Source organism: Prenolepis imparis, unplaced genomic scaffold (assembly GCF_030444845.1).
Source record: "Prenolepis imparis isolate NDT839.2.m4 unplaced genomic scaffold, iyPreImpa1.0 SCAF_3, whole genome shotgun sequence".
Taxonomy (NCBI): Eukaryota; Metazoa; Arthropoda; class Insecta; order Hymenoptera; family Formicidae; genus Prenolepis; species Prenolepis imparis.
The window spans coordinates 3,903,102-3,914,303 of NW_028141161.1; positions in this window are offsets into that span (position 1 = coordinate 3,903,102).

The following is an 11,202-nucleotide window of genomic DNA, read 5'->3' on the forward strand; positions in this document are numbered from 1 at the left end:
CACACCTCCACCCCATATCCCATCACCGCCCATACTAACGCATCAAATAACCATACTCTTTTCCCCCAATCCGCTCCAAATCGTCTCTTCCCTATTCCCCATACTTGCCCCAGTATAGCTGCCCCTTTCGCTACTCTTTCCCTTACCTGCTTATCCTGCCTTCCATTTCTCTGTACTATATATCCCAGATATTTATATTCCTTGACTTTTTCTATTTCCATCCCCTTCCATCTCCAACTGACCTTCTTGAACCTCCCTCCCCCCTTCCTACACCTCATTATCTTCGATTTCTTCGTGTTTAATTCCAATCCCTTTCCCTCTAAATATCTTCCCAACCTCTCCAGCATGCACCTCATCCCTCCCTCCTCCTCTGCCATTACCACAACATCGTCTGCATACGCCAATGTGTAGACTTTGTCCCCTCCCAACTTCACCCCTCCCCATAACCCCCTCCTCATCTCATCCTCCAAGTCCGCCATCAATAAATTGAAGAGTAACGGACTCAAAGGACATCCCTGTCTCACTCCTCTTCCTGTCCAAAACCTCTCCCCTGTTTCCTCCCCTATTTTCACTCTGAAGCTTACCTCTCCCAACACATCCTCGCTCCTTTTTACCAAGCCCTCTCTCACCCCTCTCTCCCGCATTGCCGCTAATAATACTGATCTATCCACCGAATCAAACGCGGCCTTCAGATCCACGAAGAATAATACGAACATCCCCCCCTTTCTACTAATTCGTTTATTTATCAGGTAGTTTAACACATATACATTATCCATCGTCCCCATTCCCCTCCTAAAGCCCGCCTGATTCGGCGGAATCAGCCCCTTCCCTTCTATATCTATCCTTAACCTCTCTGCCAACACCGCCGTATATACCTTGTACAACGACGGTGTCAGCGTAACTCCTCTAAAGTCCGAAACTTCTTTTCCTTCTCCCTTCTTCAAAATCGGCACCACCAATCCCTCACACCATTCCCCTATACATCCCTCCTCCTTCCAAATCCTACTACAAATCTCCCATACCCACTCCTCCATTTTCTCCCCTCCGTACTTCCATACCTCCCCCGGTATCCCATCAATACCCACTGCCTTTTTCTCCTTTATTTTATTTATCGCCCTTCTTACTTCCTCCCTACTTAATGCGATCTCCTCATCCCCCCTTTGTCCCCCATGCATCCTCCTCACCACCCTTGTGTCTACTGCTCCTAGTAAATCCCTAAAATAATTATCCCACATACTCCTCTCTATTCCTTCTCCCGTCTCCTTCCTCCCTCCCTTCCTTTCCCTTCTCAATATCTCCCACACCTGACCCTCCGTTTTCGCCTCCTTGGCCTTTTTTATCCACTCCTCGTTCTCTTCCTCTTTTTTCCTCCTGCACAGTTTCCCATACCCTCTTTTCATCTCTTTATATTCCATCCCCTCTCCTCCTTCCCTTCTCCATTTTCTCAACTCCTTTCTCACCTTTCTTTTCTCCTCTCTACATTCCCCGTCAAACCACCCTCTCCCTTTCCCTTTGTTCCCCCCTCCGACCTTGTTACCCTTCTTCATTATCGTTACCAGTTTTTCCTTCATCCTCATCCAATCCTCCTCTAATCCGCTCTTCTCTTTGCACCTCCCCCAATTCTTCCCTGAATTCCTTTCTCCCCTCCTCAGACCAGTTCCACCTTTTCATACCCTTTTCTCTCTTTTTGCTTCTATTAACTCCTTCCCCTCTGATACCTATTGTCACCGGCATATGATCCGAGTCCACTCTTACCCCCACCCTCAGATACCCAACCCTTTCCCTTACTTCCTTGTTTCCTATTATATAATCATTCACTGAATTCCCATTTGGCCCCATATACGTCCAATCACCCTCTTCATCTCCTTCCATCCCTCCGTTGAAAATTTCCCATCCCATCTCCTCTAGTTTACTCATCACCATCCTTCCATCCGCATTTACTTTCTTGTCCTTTGACTTCCTCCCTTCCTCTACCCAACTTATCTCCTCCTCCCAAATCCGGCCCCCCAAACTCCCTGTCCTCGCGTTGAAGTCTCCACCAATTATTGTCCTTGTATTTCCTCCTTCCTCCTCCATCCATTCTTCCATCCCCTTCAATTTTTCCACTATATCCCCATTTATATAAACTCCCACCATCCTCCATCTCTCCTTCCCCAATAAGACCGTCTTTTCCATCATACCCTCCCTTTCTTCTCCCGATTTATTTTCTACAGGTACCCCTTCTTAACTCCTACCACAATTCCTCCCATAGCCCTCCCCTTTTTATTTCTTCTCTTAGCAAATTGAACCTCCCAAATAAATCCCTTCGGTAACCTCCCTTTTATCTTCTCCCACCCCTTTATATCCACCCAAGTTTCTATTAAAAAGACGACATCCTTTTCCCCTATCATTCCCTCCTTATCTCCACTTGTCCTCTACTGCTTTCTTTAATCTCCTCCTTAATTTCATCCTTCATTCCCCTCATCCCCTCTAATAATTCATTTAATATTTCGTTTTTTAATTCCCTATTCATCTCCCTAATATAATCTTTCCACCCTTCCGGTCCCTCCCTCTTTTCCTCCTCCGGTCCCTCCCTCTTTTTCTCTTCCGGTGATCTTACTATTCTTCTACTCCCGAATAACCTTTTCCTCTCCCCTTCCCTTTCTATCACTTTTCCTATTTCTTCCTCATCCCTTTCATCCCTTTTTCTTTTTAACATCTCTTCATTGGATCCTACACTCCCCTTTCTATCAATCGTCGTACTTTCCTTAATTCCCGTTTTCTCGTCCATATTCCCTTCTTCGTGCTCTATACTCTATGCTTATCTGTTCCTTATGCGCTGCCTATCACAATTTCCCTGCTCTCGTTCCGTGCGCTAGCTCCTTCTCTTTATCCCCACGGTATTCAATTCCCTAGCCCCCCTTCCACTCCCTCCGCCACCCTCTTCTACCTCCCAATCTGCTGACTCACCCAGCTGTCACTTTTCCCTGCTCTCTCTCACTCTCTCACTGCATTCTTACACTCTCTCTCCTTGCACACGTTCCGCACCTATCCTCCTTGCATCCCTCTCACCCTTATTCCACACTTATTCCACTCTTAACACTCTTTTTCTTTTCTAATTTACCTCTCTCACTTTCACCTCAACTGTCACCGTTAACACCGGAAACGGAAGTGCATCAAAAAATATTAGACCCGTATTTTTTTATAGGTGCTTATCTCAACGTTTAGGGGTTGAAACAACCCCTCGAAAATAATAAACTTTCATTTTTAGCGAATATCTGCGAAAATATAAGAGATATAAAAAAATGTTTTATACAAAAGTTTTATGGTATTTTATACTCTTTACAATGGTGTAATCACATTTTTCGAAAATGTGAAATTTTTTAATCGACCCCTCCCTCCACCTATTTTGCAAAATTTAAAAATTATGTAAGAACAAAATTGAAGAGCATTAAGTTCCAAATCCATCTATGTATAATACATTAATATTATGTTTCCACGATTAAACGTTGAGATAAGCACCTACAAAAAAATACAGGTCTAATATTTTTTGATGCTCTACAACATATCCAAAGCGCATCAAAATCGGTGAGGGACACTTCCGACCGTTCCCTTGTAAGAACAAAAGTTATGTATTTTTTTTACGTAGAATGCGAATCTGTAATAAAAAGTAGGGGTTCCTAATTGAAAAAATTGACTTGAGTTTTATTGGGCTTAAAATAGGTCCCGGGCCCAAAATTTAAATATTTCTTTTAATAGTCCCTTTGAAACCCTACAACTTTTATTTGAAACATTTTTTTTTTTTAGAATGCTTTGATTTTGAGATATTTGAGTGTATAAGTTAAAATGGGACATCCTTTATATAACATAATATACATATAATATTGTTCAAATTATTATATAATTTACATATAAATAATAATTATAAATTATTATTTGTTATATTATTATAATATGCAGAAATTATTATAAATTATTATTTATTAATAAATTATGTATGGAATAAAAATCTCAAGTATAAGATTATTCCATACAAGACTTGGCAGTATACCAAGTAGTAAAATTCGTGCCCTGTGCACAATTAATTTAATTCCAGCGAAAAATTAAATTTCGTTGGAATACGCATCAACATCCGCATTCGGCTCTTAAGGCCTATCACTTATATTTGTATTTAATAAATTATATTATACAAATTATATTCCATTATTAAAAAGAAGATGTAAAGTCGATTCTCGCATATATATCGAAGATCGTGTCACCGCTGTATCCGCGATGTTAATTGATTGTCCCGATGTCGAATAATCGCGCGAAACCTCTTGACGAACACTAACTTTTATTATTTCCGAGTTATTCCGCGTTATAAAAAATCTTCTCACTGCTTCAAACTTTGGAAAAGTTTGTAGTAGAAGAGAAACAACTTCGTGCAAAAATCTAGTTAAAGCAATTCTTTATTCTCCTCAATTGACGAATGCGGCTGTTGAGTGGGGTAAAGAAAAAGAAATGATAGCACGTAAGCAATTGCAGGAGGAGTTGGGGATACAAATTGATAATTGTGGAATATATATTGATGAAAATATTCCATATCTTGCTGCGACGCCTGATGGCATTGTCGGAGACGATACTATCGTTGAGATTAAATGTCCTTATGCGGCGCGGCAAGTGTCTCCCATCGATGCAATGCTCAATAAGATTTCAGACATTCATAGAATGTTTGATAAAACGGATGACACTCGAATGAATCAAAGACACGCGTACTACTTCCAAGTACAGGGACAACTCCACATAACGCAAAAAAATTATTGCATTTTTGCTGTGTGGACACCCTTGGGATTGAAGTACACGATTGTCGAGCGTGATGACAGATTTTGGGAAACAAAAATGTCAATACTGCTTAAACGATTCTACGAGGACTGCTTGGTTCCTGAAATAATAGATAGTAGAGCAGCAAGAAATATGCCTATTCGGGAACCGCAGTATGTCATCGAAGCACAAGCGGCTAAGAAAAATGACATAAAAGTGGAAAGTGTTATTGAAAGCACCACTACCACTGTTGCTATTCCAGAAATGGAGCAAGATGACGATTGCATTATAACTGATTACTCAAATGAAAAAAGAGATCTAACTGAGGATGATATAAAAAGACAAAGAAAAATGTTAGATGATATAATACCTTCACTCTTATTAGTGAAGAATAATGTATTGCCCATAGATAGTAAATTAAATGATGAATCGTTAGATCTATTTTTACGTATTATAAGAGAGACTTCTTGCTTTGAAACACAAAGTGTGTTATATTTAGAATACCCGCATATAATTGAAGCTAGTCGTAGCAATAAAAGTTTACAAATTATTGGCGGAAATTGCACAGATCATTGGCGATGTATTTATTTTGATGGCACCAAACTTCACGTGTACGACAGCTTACCTGGTACTACGTACGATAAATTGCATGCTAAAGAAAAAGAATATATTCGCCTTTGTTATCCCAAGATAAACGAATATGATATGATTTTCGAAGAAGTACAAACACAATTAGATAACACTTCTTGTGGAATTTATGCTGCGGCTTTCGCTACAACTATAGCCTTGAAAGGAAATCCTTGTAATGAAAAATATTCCAGTGACGTAAAGTGCATGAGACGTCATTTAATTAAAATTCTAGAAAGCAACAAATTATTGCCTTTCCCGAATTAATATTTTTAATTATTTAACCCATCTTTGTAAACTTTTATTGCTGCCATTATGCAAAAATAAGCAATGATAAAATAAAATGGTACAAGTTATCTGCAATCGTCATTGTATAGAACATATAGTATAACATAAAAATCTCGGAGAGACGATAAAAGAATATTGGTTGCGTTCTCACGGGAATGGGCGTTGGAGGGGCCCATTCTATATTTTATATATGTAATATTAAATTTATTATGACAATTAAATTTTATGTTATACTTTTGTTTTGAAAATAGTGCATTGCAAATTAGATCGCAATTTCAACTGAGGTAATTGCGTTGCAAAGTGTTAATATCAGATATAATTTGTTTTGCAATGTACTATTTTCAAAAATATTTAGTAATGGGTAACAAATTACAAAGTATAGAAACACAAACAAAGTTGCATGTAAAATAAGAAATATTTTATAGTACAAGTATACTTCCCATAATATGGTTGAGGTCATTTTGCGACGCAATCATTTAACTTAGTTTAAATTGCGATCCACTCGAATTATTAATTCGTGTTGTTTATTAAATATGTACCGAAACAATAGCAATTACATAAATTTAAATTTTTATTAACTTCAAATTATAGAAAATATATTTAAATGTATGTATGTTTATATGTACATTGCTTGCTATTGTTTACTGTACATTGTATACATATTATTATATATCTTTAACCCAGAGTAATCGTACTACATTAAAAACTTTAAAATAGAAAAGATCTCAAAAATAATACAATCAAATATATAATTCATAGATGTTTGATTGCATTGGAAAAAATTGCATATATTATACTTTTATTAACATTTCTTATTATTTATATTATTTTTTTATATTTATGTTACGTCCAGACTCAAGGAAGGAAGAGTCGAAAGGAAGGACGTAACTAAATTTATCTTTTCGAACGACGGCAGACTATCCGTCTGTTCGATCCGAACGAACGTCTGGGTCCAAATAGGTCAACGACCGCAAGGGTCGCTCTTACTCTATTTAAAGGGCCGTTCGCTCGATGGTCCCTTTTTGGCAAGAGAATTTAATCTCTTTTACGCAGGATGGGACCTTGTGCGATCTTGGTTTACGGGAATGAGTGGGAACGGGTTATTAATAAATGAAAATCATTTGTGTTGAAATTTATAAATTTATTCCTAATATAGAGACGAAAGAATTTATATACATAATAATATAATCGACGGACTTAGTTGCTAATGAAGAGTGAGTGTATGTGTATGGGTCGCGGGTGATACATTAGTACGGAGGTCTTCAATCGGGGCAGAAAGGGGTAAGAATTATTGTTTAAGTTTTAGGGTCCCGATTGGTGGTTACAATAATTTAAATGATAATAGGTATATAAAAATAGTGTCCATGTGTGTGCGTGTAAGAGAGAATTCTAGGTTATATTCGGTAATTATGGCGGTGGAGGGGGGATAGGTTCGTAGGAGTAGGTGTGCAGGGACGGCTAAAGGATATCTACGCCCGGGAATGAATAGGCCGTAGCCCGAGCCACTTCTTGTCTCAGGCGTCGATTCCGACGATTTCGCGCATGCTTTGCTCCAGCTCTCGAAGTTCGCTTTCTTAAGTCGTCCACTAAGAATGACGAGCGATAAGAAAAATAGATCGAGGCGATCGAGTGCAATTTCGAAATAATTCTTGGAATACTATTCTCGTTTCATTCTGTCGTTATTAATTTTATTTCTTATTCCTTGCGCTTGTAGTGTACTAGAGAGAGAGGGAGAGAGAGAGAGAGAGAGAGAGAGAGAGAGAGAGAGAGAGAGAGAGAGAGAGAGAGAGAGAGAGAGAGAGAGAGAGAGAGAGAGAGAGAGAGAGAGAGAGAGAGAGAGAGAGAGAGAGAGAGAGAGAGAGAGAGAGAGAGAGAGAGAGAGAGAGAGAGAGAGAGAGAGAGAGAGAGAGAGAGAGAGAGAGAGAGAGACTGGATAATGTTGAGTAGGGGAATGGTATGGGAAACGGTAATCACGAATCTCTCCGTTATCACGGGAGATCCTGAGTGATTTTTCGGGATGGATGAAATCACGGATCTCGCCGTTATCACGGGAAATCCTGAGTGATTTTTGGAGATGGAAGAAATCACGGATCTCGCCGTTATCACGGGAAATCCTGAGTGATTTTCGGGGTGAAGGAAATCACGGATCTCGCCGTTATCACGGGAAATCCTGAGTGATTTTTGGAGATGGAAGAAATCACGGATCTCGCCGTTATCACGGGAAATCCTGAGTGATTTTTCGGGATGAAAGAGAGAGGGAGAAGAAGGTTTAGGGTTGGATATGATAGCACTTGCGCAAAAGGAGATAAAGAAGATGGCTTTATCTTAAATCCAAGAATTATTTTGATACGGGGTGAAAATTGTACTTTATCTTTTTCCCTTGTTATATACATATATGTGTGTCTTGACTTACTGTTAGTAGAGTGCGTTGTTAATTGCTGCAGGGTTCTAGTCTGGTTGTGTGGTCTTCCGGACTTCCACTATGTTTTTTTTTCACTTGCACTCTAACGAACATCGAAATTTGAGTTGAAAGCGGATTTCGAAATTGAAAGTATAAAAGTCCGAAGAGTCTAGATACGAGCTCGGATAGCTTGTACACGGCAAAACTGCGCTCGAAAATTCGGATTAAAATCTACTCTCTCGAGGGATGTCGCGGGTATATAAACCTTCTTGCTCCTTCTTCCCGTTAGTTTGTTAACATTTCCTGACGAATAGGAAATTTTTCAATGACGCCCTTTCAGTCCCGGAGGCGTCTCTTGACTTTAAAAGTTTATCGGGATTGGTCAGGGCTTTTGTTTAGAGCCCTAGGTTTTGACCAATGGAGAATTTGTTGAGGTTTATATTTTTATTATCCTCTTGAGATTATCTCGGTGATCTGTCAGGCGGCATTTGTTTGGATTCGGTTATCGTTGTTAGTCTGGTAAAATTTTATTCGTTTTCAAGTGGAAGTTTTCTTCTAAATTTTTATTGATTTTCAAGTGGAGATTTCCTTCTAAAAAGTTTTTATTACTTTTTAAGTAAAATTTTCCTTTAAAAGAAAGATTTTTATTGCTTTTCAAGCGCGAGTTGTCAACTAGTCAAAGCGAGAATTTCAGACACCGCGAGTTACATCTGGTATGTATCTCTCCTTTTTTTTTTATTTTTATTTTTACGATTAACCGTCTCCGGTCAGCTGCTTCGCCTGCCAGATCATAGTCTTATTCCCACGCCTGTGATTTTTCAATCATCGCCTTGCATTCTTTGAAAGAAAAGAATCGTGGAGTCCACAGGACGTAACATTTATATTACATATTTTTTACAATATTTTGTATTAAATATTTATATATAACGATTTTTGGGATAAGAATATGTAACAATATGTTGTAGCGCTTCTATTGTTGTGTTTCCAATAAGCGCAAAAAATTATGATTTTATTATAAGTAATTGATATTTTAATATTATATATTTGACATTGTTTTCCTTTCAGATTTTATAATGAATTATTTCTTTATTATAATTATATTGATATTATCTATAGAGTTGCTTGTTGCAGATAGATTTGGAGACGTCTGAAGGACGGATCACTTTCAATGAAGAGGCGTGGATACCATTGAATCAACGCCATTATATTGCAGCAGGTAACGTATGCACAGTGCGGGTTTTAGTGAGTAAGAATCTCACACTACCCCGGGGTGCCTTTTGAAGGTTTCCCCCACGTAAAAAAAAAAAAAAAAAAAAAACAACGCTACTGCCATGTTAAAAGCTCTAGCTTCAATCAATTAATAATCCAATATAATAATCAACAATTATTTTTATATTATAGTGTATAGTATATTTGAATATATAAAACTATTAAAAAATATTTTTTTTAATTGAGAAAAAGAATATTTTAAATATTAAAAAAATATTTTAAATATTCTTTTTAAAATAATCTTAAACAAATTTTTTAAAATATTTTTATATATTCAAATACTTATTATTATATAAAAATAATTGTTGATTATATATATTCATTGGAGTATTTTATTGATTGAAGCTTGAGCTTTATGGCACAAACTGAACGTCTTGTACATTGTCTGCATATAATATTTAACTTATTTATAAAATATATAATATATAAGTTTATATATATACACACAAACACAGATATGACAAGCGTTCTTGATTTTTTTTTCGATTATTGATGTTATATTGTATAATCTCTCTCTTATCTCTTTCTCTCTGCTACATAAATACTATTATAACGTGTAAGAACTTACGAGTAACGTATGATGGCTCAATGCAAGAATATTCAATCTCGTAGAAAACTTGAGTTCAAATATATCAATATCAATTTTTTTTATAATATATTGGAATATAGAAAAATCATAGAAATATATTTTTTAAGGCGATAAACTTAAAAATTTTTATATTGAAAATATTTTAATCATTTTACAACTACACACACTATATATATTAAATGCAAAATAATTCCGTAAATAAATTAATCAAGTAATAAATCAATTGCAGCTACACACACACATACATACACACACACACACACACACACACACACACACACACACACACACACACACACACACAAATAGCTGGTATGTTGATTTTTATTATTAATTTTTTAAATTTATTTTCTGAATTATTTTGCATTTATATAGTGTGTGTAGTAAAATAATTAAAATATTTTCAAAAAATGTTTAAATTAATCGGCGAAATATATTTTTTTTATAATTTTTCTATATTGCAATATATTATAAAAAAAATTGATATTGATTTGAACTCTAGTTTACTGGGTGATACACTGAACATCCTTGCATTGAGCCATCATACATTACTCGACATAAGTTTTTTCACATTATAAGTATTTATGGAGCAAATTATACAATAACATCAATAATCGAAAAGAAATGAAGAATAATCAACATATTCGTCAATCTATGATTGCTACAAGCTAATGATAATTTATATTCGTTCTCTTATTCTTGTCTCTCTATCGCGCTGACTATACATAAAGTATCGATAAAAAAGTATAAGCAATAAATTGTCAAGTCTAAAGTACCCGTGTCTAACATATATTGTACACTAATTCACTCTTAATTATGCTACTGTTATTATTTATCATTAGACAATTATAAAACATACATATAATTTTTAGTGATATATATATATATATATATTTATATATAATATACGCACATATGTGCATAAGCGTATATAAAATTTACAAAACGTGGGTGCTTATTAGCCTTGCTACGTTACTGCCTTCTGCTACGGAAGGCCAGAAAGCATTTTCAGGCCGTATCTCGCGTGTAGCATGAGCACGTGATCAGCAAGGTAGAGGAACAAGGATAACGAGATTATCGATCCTTGTCTCTCTACCGTGCGTCCGCATGAGCAATGCAATGGTGTGTGTACGTGTACAGACATACACCACTACATAAAACCTGAGAGTTAGTTTCTCAGCGTTGGCAACACTGAAATCGGAGTTTCGCGTTGTCACCGCGTGAGGTCTCCAACATCAATTCGGAGTTT